The sequence below is a fragment of the Brachyhypopomus gauderio genome, chromosome 15 (genome assembly GCF_052324685.1).
Source record: "Brachyhypopomus gauderio isolate BG-103 chromosome 15, BGAUD_0.2, whole genome shotgun sequence".
In the NCBI taxonomy this organism is placed as follows: domain Eukaryota; kingdom Metazoa; phylum Chordata; class Actinopteri; order Gymnotiformes; family Hypopomidae; genus Brachyhypopomus; species Brachyhypopomus gauderio.
Genome location: NC_135225.1, coordinates 16,853,132 through 16,870,178, shown reverse-complemented (window position 1 = coordinate 16,870,178; position 17,047 = coordinate 16,853,132). Strand labels below are relative to the sequence as shown.

General features: G+C 40.3%; 1 long non-coding RNA gene across 1 annotated transcript; it reads left to right on the top strand.

Annotated features, from left to right (window-relative positions):
- Positions 1-11,287: 11,287 nt before the first annotated feature.
- Positions 11,288-14,994, top strand: LOC143476441 (uncharacterized). The gene is made up of 4 exons (XR_013121305.1): positions 11,288-11,409; positions 12,485-12,608; positions 13,023-13,123; positions 14,870-14,994. It is a non-coding gene; the product is annotated as an uncharacterized LOC143476441 (long non-coding RNA).
- The last annotated feature ends 2,053 nt before the right edge of the window (positions 14,995-17,047 follow it).

Here is a 17,047-nt window from a genome sequence, read left to right as displayed (position 1 = left end):
GGAACTGATCACTCCTGGCCGGGTCGCTTGGGTGAAGGGGTCTGAAATTGAAAGACCCAAAACCCCCTGTGACCCCAGGTACTATCACCGATGATGTGTCCAAGATCCTGCATCAGAAGATTTATTGAACAATCATTGATCCCACGATCAAAACGCTGTAAAGCACCAAAATCCCAGAGTGGCCACTGCATCGAGACATGCGTAGCCCTTCACAGATTGGGGGGAGAAATAGAGAGATAAACATTAGGAGGAGAAAAAAATATGACCACAGATTATTCTCGCAACAGGACAACAGTCTGTGAGCATGCAAAAAATCCGCATAGCACATACAAGCATTGATTACACCGACAGTCAAGCAAGAGAGGCGTGATTTATCTAGACGTGGGAGAGGGGAGCCAGAGGACTGGCACACAGTTTTTGTGTCAAAGTTCATGGTGGAGAGTGAGGGCCATTTTCTGACAGTTTGTGGGGGGGAAGGAGCAGGTAATCAGGACGATGACCTTCAGGGAAAATCTTTTTTGGGCGTCAATGTAGATAAACGAGAATGCAGAATTTAACAAGGAGCCCATCCTTGAGCAGGTGAAACTACTAAGTCAGTGGTCTCACAAAAGATCCAACATTGCACATAGAGCAGTGAGACCCTCCATGATCAAATCCAAGCTTTACTGACAGTCACATTCTGCATTTCGACAGCTCTACCCATCGCATCAATTAAATTGAGCAATTTTTATGGGCTTTCGATAACTGACCCCACTCTTTTAATTTCCCGATTCACAAGGGCAAAGCCTAATCCAATCAGCAGAAACCCAGTGATCAAAGTTCCCAATAGATACACATCCTCAACATTTTTCAGAGAGAGAGGCACGAGACACAAACCATGCCATGTCCCCCATGAATCAAACATATATCCAGCTGAGAATGTGAGGAGATGGCTTGTTTCATGGCTTCCTGGTCTGCCATATGTAAGGTGGTGAAGTATTCTGTAAGGGAGCAGTCATAGACAGACATTTGCAGACCAGTAGATTTCATTAGCCACAGGACTTGGAGAATTACGATTGTCAGGGGCAGACAGAGGCTGCAACCAGAAGCAGGTATAAACTGAATCATTAAGAAAATCCAGAACCAGCGCAGAGTGAAGGCAGAGGAATTAATAAAAAATCTAAAGGAGGCAGGCTAGAGGGAAGTCGAGGAATAGCAAACAGTAGCTACACAGATTAATCCACTCATGAAAGAAACTGTTTGGTATGCACACTAAGAATAATGGCAATACTTCGCAACAGGAAAGCTTAAATACTGGAGGTAGCAGGTGAACTCAATATGATGATGAGCATGGGAGTGGTGATTGATTCTGGAGAATGTATATAGCAATATGATATGAATATGTAGCATATAAAATACAATATATAATATACAACATATTGATATCTACATGTAATAATAATTTCCTTAGGTTTAGTTATCCTAAACCTACCTTAAGAAAATCCTGAAAAACAATACTAAATGCTTTTGACTCTATCATCATAACTATTCTATTGGCCACAAAAAGGAAGGTCATCTCTGTTTGTCTGATTGATAAAACACACTTTTATTCAAGGTATATCCCCAAAAAAGAAAGTGAAGAGAGTGAGAGATCTTATGCAAATACTCAAGCATTGATTCCTCCCTATATCCGAAACAAACACCACCTCCACACCACAGCAGTGGGTAAAACCACAAATGTTGTTCCATCCCTCATAATCTTCTCACAGCAAACATATGCAGGAACAAGACAAATATACATGCTGACCTTTCTCACGTTATGCTTTTTCATCAGTTACCATAGTGACTAAAGATTATTTCCAGCCCTGCGACTAGATAGTTCTCCAATGTCTGTGCGTAATATCACAATGTCACAGCCAAAATGAACCACAGCCAACCAAAAAATCACAGCCAAAATGAACTGTAATTCAATTATCTTTTTAAACAATTAATGATTTTGGCAGAATACCAGCTATAAATTAAAAATGTATGATAAATTATGATGATAAAATATCTTACTTAAATTATAGAATATCATACTTAAATAAAAAAATACTTAAATAAAATACTCATCCATCTTCCAAAGGACCCACTCATCATTTTCTTCATTGAGAAAAATAAAGTATAACAGATTTTTAAGACTTCGGTATTTGAGGCAGGTAAAAGCCAGAAGGGGCCAGAACAGGCCAGACTGCCTGTGAGAGTCTCGGTTTCTCTTATGGTTCCTTCCACTAGTGCTTGAAACTCTTGCCTTTGGCTTCTTCATTAATGTCCTGGACTTATTCCCTTGTCAAGTTAACTTCAGTAAAGCTGTTTTGCACCTGGTATAAAATACAGACTTTGTAAAATATTAACCTTAACCTGAATTTGTGCAAACTTTCAATGTTGGTCCATGAGCTCTCTGGGGAGAATTACGCCTGGCATGGCTTTTCTTAAGCAAACATGCGTTTCTTAAGGTCCAGCATCCTACAGTGGCTGCAGGAAACATCCCTGCTATGTTAAAGGAGATACTTTGCCATTAGAAATAAAATTGTGAAGGGTAGAAGGCCGAACAATCAGGTACTTACTGAACAAAGAGTGTCAGGCAGGCCTCACCAAATGGAGAGAGAGAGAGAGAGAGAGAGAGAGAGAGAGAGAGAGAGAGAGATTGAAAGAACAAGAGAGACAGCTTTGAGGATGGTCCTGTAATAACAGGGTAACAGACATGCTGCTTTTCTGTGGCTTCAGCAGGGCTGTAATGTAAGGCAGAGATGGAGTAGTACTGTTTCAAAGATTTCCATATTAAAAACGTTTATTTCGGAATAGATGTAATCTACCAATATTAGACTACTTTAGAGTGTCACTAGAGTGTCACAATCCAATATAGTCCATAACTACAGGTCAACCCCAGAAGCTCCCATTAAATTGTCTTTATAAGAAGATATTATACAACAGCCAGATTGGCCTAGCAACCATCATCAAAGTGAATCACTAAAGATTTGTGTGTGCACATACAAATTCAACTGGAATGCAATACAATTAGTTAACATCATATATACTGTTAAATCAATAGTTGTGTGTTAATGGTTACAGACCTTTGTACATGGTTAAGCGTTAGCTGCACAAATCGTACCAAATTGCTTTTGATTTTTCCCCACTGTACCTACAGTAGCCTTCAGCTATGCTAAACCTCTACTTAGAGCACATTTTCTTCACATGATTGGTTGAGGCTTCAGGCAAATTAGGCCTCTGGCCTTTGTGCTTGAGAACAAAGTGCTCGTAAAGCCTATAAACATCTGCTGTAAATATGCAATTGAGAGAAGTGTTTAAAAAAGTGTGTGTGTATGTGTGTGTGTGTGTGTGTGTGTGGTGTAGTTGTCTATTGCATCACTTGCAAGAGATGTAATCAGGAGAAACCTTGGACCAGGAGAACCAGTTTGTTCAGACCATCAAGATTAAGGACATGTCATTTCTGGTCTCAAGGTATTTTAATACTAATGGACATTGTATTAACAACATATCTATTTTCATAGCCAGTTGTTGCTATGAAAATGAAATTTGAAAATTTAAAGAAAAAGAACTGATCTACACCATTGCACCTTTAAATATATATATACTGGTTCCTTCTCCTATTAATTCAGAAGCACTTTGTTTGCACAGCTGATGAGGACCTCTGTCCAAAATGTCCTTTGTGTACTTTGTGTTTACTACAATTTGTAAATCTCTACCTAAGTACACCTAAACACACTGCAGTTACTTTTTAAATAATTTATTTGTGTGCCGTACTATTACTGTGTTACTGCCGTACTATTGTGTGTTAATAGTAAAGACCTGATAGTCCGCCTCTAAAATGTCCACCTCCACTCCACCTATTATTCTAAATTAGAAGCACCTGTTTGAGGTCATTAGCTGTATAAAGACACATGTCCTCCCCACACAATAAGTAAGATTCCAACTACTATCATGGCTAAGACATAAGAGCTGTCCAAAGACACCAGAGATATTGTAGACCTCCACAAGGCTGGAAAGGGGTACGGGGCAATTGCCAAGCAGCTTGGTGAAAAAATTAACTTTTGGAACAATTATTAGAAAATGGACTGGACTGGAGCTCGGACTGGAGCTCCATGCAAGATCTTACCTTGTGGCGTAGCAATGATCCTAAGAAAGGTGAGGAATCAGGCCAGAACTACACATGAGGAGCTGGTCAATGACCTGAAGAAAGCTGGCACCACTGTTTCCAAGGTTACTGTGAGTAATACACTAAGACAGTGGTTCTCAAACTGTGGTAGAGCACTCCGCGGTGGTACGCCAGATGAGCTCAGAAAATAAAAGATCCTTTGAGTTTTTTTTTTTTTTTTTTTACACAAAACATTTTTTTAATTAAAATAGAATTATGACAAGTCCTGAAATTCAGAAACTAAAAGATATGAAACAGCGCAAATCCACAATAAAGGTAGAGGTCTGCACTCCCACGGGACCCGTCAGAATATCTTGCGGCGCGGGACAGAATTTAATTGTTACTGGCGGGAGCGGGAGTTTAATTAGTCCAGGCGATGCGGGAGCGGGACCGCATATACATGTAGAAAAATCCCACAAATTAATAAATAGTCTAGAAAATTATAATAATAACAACGCAATGATTTCCATGCATAAGGAACAGGACGAAAACAACGAATCATTCAGTAAGTAAGCAATAAACTAATTCAAAATATTGGCTAAGCAACTGATCACGTGAACATGAAGTGTGCGTCATTTTGTCATTTTGATACAGAAATGGCAGAGACTGTGTAGATGGTCAACCAGTTTCAGCTGTGGAAAATTCACTTAAAACAGGCGAATACACCACAATTAAGCCAACTACAGGAAAGTCTGATGTATAGAAGTCATATTCCATTGTAATGAATGGAGATGGAAATTGTCGACCATTTGCTTGTTTCTGTCGGGGGCGACAGAAATGTGTATGTGGCGGGCGGGTGCGGGATTAAAACAAGCGATTTTTTGGCCGGTGCGGGCAGGAGCGGGACTAAAACAAGCAGGAGCGGGCGGGAGCGGGATTAAAACAAGGGATTTATTGGCGGGAGCGGGACTAAAACAAGCGGGAGCGGGCAGGAGCGGGATTAAAAAAGCAGTCCTGCCCAGACCTTTACTCTAAGGCACAGGAAGCCTCCTACCGTGCTAGTTTGCGGATTGCCAAAGCGGGTAAGCCCCACACAATTGGTGAGGAACTTTGTTTACCGTTGGCAAAAGAGATGACTCGTGTTATGTGGGGAGAAAATGTAGCTAAACAGCTCGACCTGGTGCCTCTTTCAAACGACACATTAATAATTTAATTTAATGTGCCATATTTTGTCAATTGTGATTTTTTACACCCCAATCGAAATTTGTCCTCCGCTTTTAACCCATCTGTGCAGTCAGAACACACACACACACACTAGTGATTACTAGGGGGCTGTGGATCACACGTGCCCAGAGCGGTGGGCAGCCCTAGCCCGGCGCCCGGGGAGCAGTTGGGGTTAGGTGCCTTGCTCAAGGGCACCTCAGTCATGGCCTGCCTGGGAATCGAACCCACGACCCTCCGGCCCCAAGACCAGTTCCCTAACCGCCAGGCCATGACTGCCCCACATTAACTCGCAGAATTGATGAAATGGTGCACAACATCAGACAAACATTGACCGAGAGAATTAAAATGAGTAAATGCTTCTCACTGCAGTTAGATGAATCCATAGATGTCGCAGATTTAGCAAACTTGCTCATTTACGTGCGATATGAGTATGAGGGCATGTCGCACGAAGACTTTTTGTTCTGTAAACCACTACCAACACGAACTACAGGAGAACTACATTATAACATATGTGTATAATGAGCAAGGTTGCCAACTCTCACACATTGAGCGTGAGACAAACGCATTTGACCGTCTTCACACGCTCACACGCCACACTTCCGATTTCTCATGCAGAGAAAAAAAAATGTAGCTTATTTACCTCTGATTCATATCTATGATTCAATGAGTTACTAGTTCGCTCTGGCGCCAACCACTGGCGATCGATCGATCGCGATATAACACTTAATTTGTGTGCATTTTACACCCCCCATACCATCTCTACTGTGATGGGGGTGGAAGGACCATGCTTTAGGGGTGTTCATCTGCACATGGGGCAGGACAAGGCCATGTATCGCGAGACTTTTGGGAACAACCTCTTTCCCCCAGTTAGAGCATTAAAGATGGGTCGTGGCTGGCTCTTTCAACATGACAATGACCCAAAGCACACAGCCAGAATAACCAAGGAGTGGCTCCATAAGAAGAATATCAAGGTTCTGGAGTGGCCTTGACAGTCTCCAGAACTAAACCCTATAGAAAATCTTTGGAGGGAGCTCAAACTCTATGTTTCTCAGAAACAGCCCAGAAACCTGGCTGATCTGGAGATGTGTGTGGAGGAATGGGCCAAAATCCCTGCTGCAGTGTGTGCAAACCTGGTGAAAAACTACAGGAAATGCTTGACCTCTGTAATTGCAAACAAAGGCTACTGTAACAAATATTAAAATTGATTTTCACAGGTGTCCAAATACTTATTTGCAGCTGTAACACAAGAAAAATTATATAATTTTAATTTTTTTAGATTATGTATCTCACAGTGGACATGCACCTAAGATTAAAAACTCAGACCCCTCCATGATTTTTTTTAAGCGGGAGAACTTGCAAAGTCACAGGGTGTTCAAATACTTATTTTCCTCACTGTGTGTGTGTGTATATATGTATGTATGTATATACATGTATGCATGTATGTATATTTATGCATGTCATAAATCTACAGAGATATTAAAATGTTTATAGCATGAAAAACTGCTTTAAAATTGACAATGCAAGTTATCCTATATATTTCTGTATACATATATAACCTTCCTCAAAATGGAAACTCCTTGCAGTAACTCTTTGATAATTATGGGCTGTGGGGTACATCCTGAGGACTGTGAATTGCAAATAAAAATAACTGCCTATTTTCAACCAGATTTTCTAAACACTTAAGATGCCACATCACAAACCAGTTTCTGAATGGCAAAAAGCTTTGCCTCATGTGGACACTCTAAATCGAAGTCAATTACTTCTGCAACATGTTCTATTACAGTTGTACCCGCGTTCTCGAATGCTGGGTGTTAATTGGTTCTGATGCCCATCGGGTTATGTGGTGATGGACTGGTTGCAAGAAAGCTCTCCCTGCCTGGGGGATTGATGTGCCTGGGTAGGCGGTGGTCATGTGCCCCCAGCGTCTCACTGTCTGGCTGATTTAGCTGTGGGTGTAAATCATGGCGAGAGCGCGACCAGCCGGCCTCATTTTAATCCAGCCACAAATCACAAGGCTCATGCAGGAAGGGGAACATCAGTCATAAACACAAGATGTCCACCCCCCCCCCCCCCCCCCCCCCTCAGCTCAGAGATACCATCTTCCTCACCTCCCTCATGCAAAAAGAGGCACATTTGGGAAGTGACATCCATCATCTTGATTACCCACAATGCCACTAGATATGGCAAATGTAATTAAATGATTTTTCCCTTTGAAGCCAGATTTTGTAGATAACTATAATCAAACAGGGGTGATCACACTGTAATCAAACATGGATTATCAGCACTGTAATCAAACACGGGTGATCAACATTGTAATCAAATATGGATGATCAGCACTGTAATCAAACACAAGTGATCAAGACAAATCAAACATGACTGATCAATACTGTACTGAATGTTTCAAATACTAAAAGATACTGATTCTAATGAAGACATTTACTTGACCTTAGACTATTCCAAAGGACGTCACTGGAGTAAACTCTTCAAGCTCTTTGGTCTAAGTCTGACAGGAAAGGGGTTTGATTCAGTACAGAGTAACAGTGCTTTCACTAGATTGCTGCTAACTCTCATTTACATTTATGGCATTTGGCAGACGCCCTTATCCAGAGCGACTTACATTTTTATACAAGTGAGCAATTGAGGGTTAAGGGCCTTGCTCAGGGGCACCTCAGTCATGGCCTCAGATCTGGGAATCGAACCCACAACCCTCCAGTCACTAGACCAGTTCCCTAACCACCAGGCCATGACTGCCCTGGTGGTCACTCTCCTGGTGTGTTTCTGTCCTCCGAGAAAGGATATCGGCGTCTGATGGTTGCTGTAGAGTCTCACACTAATGCTGAACAAACCTACAGGGACATTCACCTCCATCAAAATCACTACCAGTAGTCTCTGTATTAAAAGCCATGTCCTACAGTAGTATAATCCTCCATACAGAGGCATAAATAAGTAAAAATCACTGAATAATAGACTATAATGGTCAATACTTACATGACACTAGATGAGCAGAAACTAAATAATTAATGAAATATGATTTTAATGAACAGGGTATTCACAGTATGTTAGATTTTTTTTTTGAATATTATAAATATTAAATAATTCACAAATATAAACTTCAGATAAAAAGGAACAGAAATTATGATGGAAAATGTATCAATAAGATAAAGCAAACAAAGAAGTTCAAGTTGTTGTAATGTAAAGACACATGCTTGTGTTGGACGTGTGGATGTGTAAAGAAGTGTGCTTGTGTTGGACATGTGTGTGGACGTGTAAAGACACATGCTTGTGTTGGACATGTACAGTACTGTATGTGGTCATGTAAAGATGTGTGCTTGTTTAGTGTTGGACATGTATGTGGTCATGTAAAAACACATGCTTGTTTAGTGTTGGACATGTGTGCCTTCGGAGAATAAAATGTGATAACAGCACAAAAGAACATGAGTAAGGTACCATTTATTGAAAAATATTTCAATCATGAAAAATATTTTTAATAAACTATCCATGCATTTATTTACTGAAAGTTTTAATACACTCTTCTAGTTTCTAGTAAGATATTACTAGTCAAGACCGGGTAAGCACATTGATCACTCTGACCATACTCACATTCTGAAGGTCAGACAGAGCTTTTCCAGACAGTAAAATTATTCCATTTAAAAAACACACACATTTTACTGACAGCATTACTAGTAAAGAATCACTGGTGCATTCTGACTGCACCATAGAATCTGCCTTACACCAAAGAAAAGGTTTGACTAAACCACAGAAAACATCTGACAATGCCATAGAATACATCTGAATGCAGCTAAAATACCCCCCAACATAGTGAAGTGACTCCTGACTTTATATCGTGATCACTCTGCCACCGTCTAATGCTCTCAGTTCAGTGTCCTCATTACGTATCCAGAATGATCTCTCTGTACTGACTGAGAAATTACTGAACCTTAATCACTTCCTAATAATGCTAACAGCAAACTGCAAAACAAACTGCCTGTGTCAGCTAGTGAAACTGACTTGAATATGTTTTGTACCTGTGATTTAGAAACTACTTCAGTAACTGACAGTGTAGGAGAGCGACAGTTCTGATGGGAAATGTACAACTGCTTGCCTTAAGCAAGCAGTTTAAATAAAATAGATAAGATTTAAAGATTAAATCACAGAAAATGTTATCTAGGACTACACTTATTTATGGATATGTATTTATGGTATTAAGTGGATTTACCATGATGCTTGGGGGCAACTATTACAGTATCAGAAAATAAGATCAGGAAAAGTAAGAAGAATTTTACACCCAAGTTTTATCTCCTGGTCAGGGCATGCTTCTTTATTTAGCTCCAGAATTTGCTGCATTTTAATGAGAGGATGTACTTTCAATAAAAATGAATTAAATAAGGTCTTAACAGGATAAGTTATATTTTCACATTAAGTACCAGCAGGACTTCCCCAGTGCAATGATTGCATTACTGCCCCTAGTATTGTACTCTAAAGGAGAATTTAGAGGGTGTGAGGTTTGTACACTAGAAACTCGCACTAGTGATTGGGGTTGTTATGGTTTTGCAATGTTATAATTTTTTTTTAATCATTCAAAATTATTTAGTGACATTTACATGGTTGCTTAGGGGTTAGCTTTTTTGTGGGTAACTGACGTTGTTCATCTCCTTCTCTTCAGCAATATTACAATCCTGGGTTTGTGCACATCATCTACCCTGAGAAATCTACTATTCATAAACTTCAGAATGTGATTTAAGAAGCTCTAATGTTGCGTGCTAATGATGAAACACAAAACTCCGTGTTCCAGGCATAATTTTCTCCCTCCATGTGAACCTGGTGGAGGCACACCTAACTACAGGCACTCTGGGTTTCAGTTCATTAACAGGTAAAGCCAGGGCCTTTGGTGGCACTGTTTAAAAAGTCTGCTGCTGTTTTTGAACAGACTGCTATGAGGCAAAGAAAAAGAAAAGAAAGAAATGAAAAAGAGGAATGTGTGGGTTGTCAGAGTGTCCCCTAAACCAGAGCAGAAGAAAGCTATATCAAAGCATTGCTAGGGGAAATTCACTTTTTCAGTGCTTATGCCCATACATTGATGCATTTGGGGTGCCTTCCAACTCACAAACTGAAATACTGTATGAAAACCCATTTTGTTGTGGGATGCCTACATCAGAAATCCAACAATTCCTTCAGATTTGGCTCCATATGTCAGGTTCAGGCTCCTGCCCTCTATCCAAGTACTTCCACCTGAGGCACCTTCACAAAAGAGTTCTACCCTTGTGAATGTGCCCCATGTTTTTCAAAAAGCTAACATTGTCAAAACTAACAGCTATATATGGGAACTGCTCCATTAGCTGTACAGACCAGCATAAATTGCTTCAGCCTCAGAGAACAGAATTGATTAATTTTATTTTTGATGACAGTGTCAACTACTTACCAAAAAGATGTACATGCATAACTACTTTGTGTGATTGCTCTTCCAACATACGTTTGTACAATGCATGTGTAATGCCTGGGCCATCATCAATGAAGTAGATGCATGCGCTGAATAGAGCGAGGTTTATTAAGGGCAGATCCACAGAGTCGGGGTCATTGTCCCAGGGCATCATATCCATACAAACAACAAAGAAAAACCAGGCAGAATGAACTTGAAACAAATAAAAAATAAACTTACAATAACAGGCAGGGATAACATTGATTCAAATACAAAACTTACTACTCACAAAGATTCCATACAAAACAATAACCAGCACTATACAAGCCAAGGACAGGGTTTAAATACACAAACTAACTAGGGCTAAACTATAAACAGGTGGGAACACTAATGACAGGGTGGAGTTACAGATAGGAAGGAGGGACCAAACTGACAAGGGAAATACTAGCATGTGGAACACCAAAACAAAGACATAACAGGGGAGGAGCTAAAGGGAACCTAAAACAAAACCCCAAGCAGAATGCAAACAAAAAAACCCCCAAAACATCAACTAACAGCAGAAGCAGGAGCAGAAGAAACAAAACCAGAAACAGAACCCAAAGCAGAGGACACGAACGGGCAAAGAAACAGAAGAGGCCACCGAGGAAGTCTGAAGGTACTATATTCACTAACAAAAAACAAAAGAGGGATATATACTAAAACTAAATGACCAACAAAACTAGAAATAGCTGAGTTGATTAACAAAGAGCAGGGAAAACAGAGAGAAGGTATGACAGACTGAAAGAAAACCGTGGAAACCAAAACAAAGGTTGAACTAAAGGCACACGAAAGCAAGACAGACAGGTGGGGGCGGAGTCAGATGTGACAGCATTACTGGCAATTAAATCTTTACTAAAAGACTTATCAGTACCAACTGTTGGTGGCAAAAACTGTAGACAAAGTAAATTAAGTTTTGAAAAAAATACAAGTTAGCCTATGTGTTTCATTGACTTAGTAGCTAATGTTAACAGCTGAACTAAGGAAAGAATAGCACCTCACAGACCAGCCATTTGGTGCTACAAGTGATATGACAATACTTAGCCTAGTTTCATGTCTTAAAAACTGATGTAACAGGCAGCAAAAGACTGACAGAATAGACTAGCACCTCGCAGACTGAATAGAAGGCGAGTGGTTTATAGTGGCCATGCAGCGGCCTGAACAGCAGCTGTTAATGGAACTGGTCTGTTCTGCAAAGCTCTGCAAAATGATGTCAGCAGTTTTTTTTACTGAAATTTCCTATATAACCATTATGCATTGCTGTTGAACATACATTTCAAACAATATGGAGCCTAATGTTCACAACTTCACATGATTTCCAGCACTACTTTGTCATGCCGTGATCTCATTGGTCAAATTGGTTTTGCTTGAGGGTGGCACTATTTTATGATTTTGTTTTTCATTGGCTGTGCTTGGTATGGTGGCACACCACATAATGAGCTCAGGATCCTGTAAGTATATTTTAAGGGCACATTTCTCTGTTGTAGATGTATTCTCCAGCAGCCATCTTTCTCCCAGGATTTAAGCATACCAGTTGCCATGGTAGCATTTCATTAAGACCCCATGGAACTGCGTTAACTTGTGGAAAAGGGATGTAATATGTCATCTTTAAATGAGGTGTAGCAATTTAAAATGAGAGCATCAATCATCAAACTACAGTCAGAGCTTGTGTGTTCATTTTGTTCTCTTATTAGTCAAGGGGTATGCAGGAGAGAAACACAGACCCACTGCCTTCTTACGGCACTGTTTCAGCTTGGCCAGTTTTGCAGTTTGCACTTGCTCAGACTCCAATCACCCGGTCGTTATGAGAAACTTAAGGTGAGTTGTGCACCTCTATGAAACATGTTACATGAACACGGGTGATCACAACTGCTCATTGTGATTGACTGAACATTGAACACTGTAAGCTGTATATTGCAAAAACACTAAATGAGTTTGGCAAAGTTAGTCCAGCATTTTATTAGGACGAGCATTTTAATCAGTACAGTACATTCCAACAGAACCCTACAGGCATCGGCGCAGATGGAAATTCTGAAGTGTGGGGGAACAAGCTGTACAATATATACGTTAATGCTTGTAGATGCTAGATTTCGGATGGGGTCAATATAAATCTGGAGGGGACATGTCCCCCCCGTCCCCAGTGCCATCTGCGCCCCTGCCCACAGGGTCAATAGGAACAACTTTCTTCTCACTGATAGCATAACATTCTGTACCTTTGTTGGGATGTGACAGTGAGGTTTGAACATGCTGAAGCAATGGGGCATTCTTAGGAGGACTGCTGGAAAAGAGACATGTTGAGCATTTACAAAACAGTCTGCAGAGAGAAAATACAGGTGAATGAATGTTCAATTTATATAGCAACTTTCAAGATAACCAAGGTCACTTTACAAGTTTAACACAGGTACGTCTTACATGCCCAATCACACACTGGAAAGAAGCAGCAGCCCATTGTGCACACATACTCTCTACCAAAAACTACAGCCGCCCGGGGGACTGAATTTGGTGCAGGTGAGAGGACAGACCCTAGTGACAAATTACCATCCACCACTGGACATACAGTGGGGAAAATAAGTATTTAATCAGTCACCAATTGTGCAAGTTCTCCCACTTAAAAAGATGAGAGAGGCCAGTAATTGACATAGGTAGACTTCAACTATGAGAGACAAAATGTGAAAAAAAATTTGAGAAAATCATTTTGTCTGACTTTTAAAGAATTTATTTGCAAATAATGGTGGAAAATAAGTATTTGGTCAATAACAAAAGTTCATCTCAATACTTTGTTGTATATCCTCTGTTGGCAATGACAGAGGTCAAACGTTTTCTGTAAGTCTTCACAAGGTTGGCACACATTGTTGCTGGTATGTTGGCCCATTCCTCCATGCAGATCTCCTCACGTTTCATCTTCATTGCCCTTGCTGATGGAAGGAGGTTTGCACCCAAAATCTCACAATACATGGCCCCATTCATTCTTTCATGTACACGGACCAGTCGTCTTGTCCCTTTGCAGAGAAACAGCCCCAAAGCATGATGTTGCCACCCCCATGCTTCACAGTTGGTATGGTGTTCTTTGGATGCAACTCAGCATTCACTGTCCTCCAAACACGACGAGTTGTGTTTTTACCAAATAGTTCTACTTTGGTTTCATCTGACCATATGACATTCTCCCAATACTCTTCTGGAACATCCAAATGCTCTCTAGCAAACTTCAGACGTGCCTGGCTTAAGCAGGGGGACACGTCTGGCACTGCAAGATCTGAGTCCCTGGCGTCGTAGTGTGTTGCTGATGGTAGCCTTTGTAACGTTGGTCCCAGCTTTCTGCAGGTCATTCACTAGATCCCCCCTTGTGGTTCTGGGATTTTTCCTCACCGTTCTTGTGATCATTTTGACCCCACGGGCTGAGATCTTGCGTGGAGCCCCAGATCGAGGGAGATTAGTAGTGGTCTTGTAGGTCTTCCATTTTCTGATTATTGCTCCCACAGTAGAGTTCTTCACACCAAGCTGCTTGCCTATTGCAGATTCAGTCTTCCCAGCCTACAATTCGGTTTCTGGTGTCCTCCGACAGCTCTTTCGTCTTCACCATAGTGGAGTTTGGAGTGTGACTGTTTGAGGTTGTGGGCAGGTGTCTTTTATACTGTTAACGACTTCAAATAGGTGCCATTAATACAGGTAATGAGTGGGGGAAAGAGGAGCCTCTTAAAAAAAGAAGTTACAGGTCTGTGACAGCCAGAAATCTTGCTTGTTTGTAGGTGACCAAATACTTATTTTCCACCATTATTTGCAAATAAATTCTTTAAAAGTCAGACAAAATGATTTTCTCAATTTTTTTTCACATTTTGTCTCTCATAGTTGAGGTCTACCTATGATGTCAATTACAGGCCTCTCATCTTTTTAAGTGGGAGAACTTGCACAATTGGTGACTGACTAAATACTTATTTTCCCCACTGTAAATTCACTCATACAACTGTTTTTATTGAACATGAAGAGACACACAGTCACACACACGGAAACTCCACTCAGATAGGGTCTTGAACCCAAGAGAGGCAAACATGCTAACCATAAGCCACCATGTTGCCCAACAGGTGCCTTGTCTACAAATGCCCGGATTGAAAGACAGTCATCACAACATGATCAGCCACACCTTCCTTTAATTATCTCCCTACAGTATATGAGCTTGTGTTTTCCTCTCACTCTTTGTGAAGTGTTGTTTACTTTAGGCCTATGTTCCAAGCAGTTTTCCTCTCACTCTTTGTAGTATTGGTTTTTCATTCTTAGATTTTTGTATTACATTTTGGACTGTTCTTTTGAGCTCTTCTGCTTAAGATCCTAGCCTTTCTTACATGATTCTCACATTTGGATAGTTTTTTTGGGCTTGTAACTTGTGCTGGGCTTGTAAGTGGATGGCCTTTGATCTTTTGGTTTGTTAAAACAGGAGCTTGTGGAAGCGTGTTGGTGGCTGCACAACACTTAAGGGGATGAGTGTTCTGAATCTCCTTGGATGTTAGTGGGTTGATTTATTTCCTGGCTCACTGGTACACATGCTCAGACAGAATATGGCAGGTAGTACCATGAAAAAAATTCTGTATTCATTCATATAATTATTTGAAATTGATATAATCCATCATGCCAGCTAGCCACATATAGGCTAATTTTACTATAATGACAATGCTTATTGTGAAAGTACTCAGAAATGGGCAGAAACAGAGAATGAATTTTTAAAAATAACTGTTGTAAAACAATTGTATGAATGAAATTGTGCTGAATACATTTTTAAACAAAATAAATTTTTAAACATCATAGCACTATCCAGATCTTGTGATTCTTGGTTAAATCTACCGCTACTTGTTAACTTACTTGATCAGCTAAAACACCTCACTACAACACAGCAAAAAGCTCATATAAGAAAGAAGCCTAAAGTAGAATAGCATTTTCTAAGGTGGATGTGTATTTTTTTTATGTCAGAATAAAGCTACACTGCAAACCAGTTCAAAATGCTTTTGCAGCATATAGCATTGTGGAGTATCCTAAATCAGAGATTGGTTGCACACAGCATTCTGGCCCTGCTAGGGTCACTGCTTACAGCTGTACTGGGATTGCAAAATGTGTCTGATGTGAATTTGCTATGAATTATTAAAGCAGCCAAAGGGGGGTGTTGACTGGAAACGGCTCTACGCCCCTCTCTCCTAGAGGATGCCGCTTACATACATTTGTGATTTCATTTACCCACGAGGTTTTGATGCACCCAGTTCACCTGCTGTTTTGTTGGGCATGTTTTCTCCCCTTTGATCGGTAGTTTGAAATAGCGCAGAATCTCCTGTACCACAATGCTATGTTGTGCAAATAAATAAATAAATAAAATTTGAGCTCGATAGCTTGTACTGAGAATAGTACACAGTATCTCTGAACAATAGTTGAACAATAAAAAGGAATTGCAACATTTTTAATACCTGCTGCAAAACAGGTACACATTGTCACATTTTTTCTCTACCTACACCAAGCAACTTTTATTTAGAAAATAAATATTGATTTTTAACAACTTACCCTTTAAAGGGAACCTATTAATGTTTGTCTGTATGTTTCCTATTTTGCTTTTCAAGATTCCTTTTAGTGTGTTATGTAGCTTTTTGTGCATGCAAACAGTATATACATTTACAAAACCCGGAGTATGCAAGTGAGTAAATCTCCCAAAGAAACCACTGAACTACCTGAAATGCCTAGTTTCAGCCATTTTCTTTGTAACAAGATAGACATAATCTCACTTTCCACCCTTACACAAAGTTCTATACACCAGAAAGAGTTCAAGAAGACATTGCATATTGCATTGTGAAGGGAAATCAGAACCACAATGAAATTGTTTTCTGCACTGCTCTAATTCAGTGTCCAGTTCTTCACAGAGGACTACTTCAAAAACTGCACATAGTTTGATACATCTCTTATTTGTGAAGGACGAGGGCCTGGTTAAAGCTCGAGGTTTACAACCTGTATCTGTGATGCTGAAAGTAAGCAAGGTAGTGTTCAAGTGTGGAGTTGCTGGCTGTAGCCACAGGTCTAGGACTGCTCTGGACAAGTGATCATTCAGAGCAGAGTGGGGAAAATATGAGTGGGAGATTAAAGACACAGGAGGTCTAAAAGAGCCTATCACAGTGGGTGATTTGCAGGTGATTCAAGAGAAAAAAAAAAGTATTTACATCACATAATCTACACTATATTGCCAAATGTATTATTCAATCCAAAGGGTTCAATGTGACGTTGGTCCACCC